This window comes from Octodon degus, unplaced genomic scaffold (assembly GCF_000260255.1).
Source record: "Octodon degus isolate 3935 unplaced genomic scaffold, OctDeg1.0 scaffold00152, whole genome shotgun sequence".
Lineage (NCBI taxonomy): Eukaryota > Metazoa > Chordata > Mammalia > Rodentia > Octodontidae > Octodon > Octodon degus.
This window is the reverse complement of record NW_004524728.1, coordinates 502,125-503,548: the sequence shown is the minus strand read 5'-3', so window position 1 is coordinate 503,548 and position 1,424 is coordinate 502,125. Positions and strand designations below refer to the sequence as shown.

At 41.2% G+C, this 1,424-nt stretch overlaps 1 pseudogene; it reads left to right on the top strand.

The window, feature by feature from the left end:
* Positions 1 to 276: 276 nt before the first annotated feature.
* LOC101567955 lies at positions 277 to 1,192 on the top strand (annotated as a pseudogene).
* The last annotated feature ends 232 nt before the right edge of the window (positions 1,193 to 1,424 follow it).

The window sequence follows — 1,424 nt, the reverse complement described above, 5'->3', positions numbered from 1 at the left end:
CAGAACCACTTGAATACACACTTAATTTCAGATTCCTGGCCATACTGAAGATCTTCCTAGTAACTTTCCTTAAGGGAAATGCCAGAAAATTTCCTTTTTAAATATCTTCAGGCCATTTTCTGAGGAGATGGAGACTGAGTAGTTGCTGCCACATTGCTGACCTCAAGCAGCAGTCAACTCCACATAGAACCTGGGAGCAGGAGATTTGGAATGGAATCTCTTCTCTTGTCCCTCTCCTGGGTTTTGTCACTTTCAGCAACTTTATCTTCAAATACGATGGCTAGCAATGTTACCAACAAGACAGATCCTTGCTTTATGAATTCCCTTGTGTTCATTGGGAACCTGAACACTCTTGTGGTGAAGAAATCTGATGTGAAGGTCATCTTCTTGAAGTATGGCAAAATTGTGGGTTGCTCTATTCATATGGGCTTTGCCTTTGTCCAGTATGTTAATGAGAGAAATGCATTAACATGGTGAGGATGTAGAAGAGTGATTGCTAGCTAGGTTTTAGATATTAATCTGGCTGCAGAGACAAATTGAACTAAGGAAAAGCAAGTGAAAGGATCTGCAGTGGAGATGTTCGGATCAGTACCAGAACACCTTTCTCTGTCCCCTCTGCTCAGGTCCTCTTTTGACTTGGACTATGACTTTCAACGTGATTATTATGACAAGATGGACAGTTACCAGCACATGTTCTTCCTCCTCTTTCTCTTACTGCTCAGATTATGGTACCCTTGAAATGCAAGTGTGAGTCAGGAAATGCCTCCTCAAAAGGCAAAAGTGGCTTTAATTCTAACAATGGCCAGGGGGATCTTCATCCAAGTCTGGAAAATTGAAAGATGATGACCTTCAGGCCATTAAGAAGGCACTGACACAGATAAAACAAAAAGTGCATTATTTACTGGAAAGCTTGGAGAAAATTGAAAAGGAACAGAGCAAACAAACAGTGGAGATGAAAAATGGTAAGACTGAAGAGGAGTAGACCACCACCTCCCATAAGAAAGATGAGACTAATATAAAGATGGAATCTGATGGTGCTATGGATGACTTTGCTGAGGAGGGCGATCTACTGGATGATGATGAAAATGAAAATGGGGTAGAGGACCAGTTGGAGTTGATCAAGGATGATGAAAAAGAGGCTGAGGAAGGAAAGGGTGACAAAGACAGCACCAATGGTGAGGATGACTCTTAAGCACATAGTTTGGTTTAGAAGTCTTGTCCCATTATTTCTTTATCTAGGTGCTTGTCTAAGACCAAAATTTCACCAGATCCTCTCCCCTAGTATCTTCAGCACATGCTCAATGCTCTCCCTGTGTCCTACCATGTTCATAATTGCCCTGAGCTTAGTACCATTTTCACTTCCTTTGTTGCTCCTAGAAGCTTTGTTAAGTCTTCTGTAATTTTGCTTTTTAATTTTGATACCT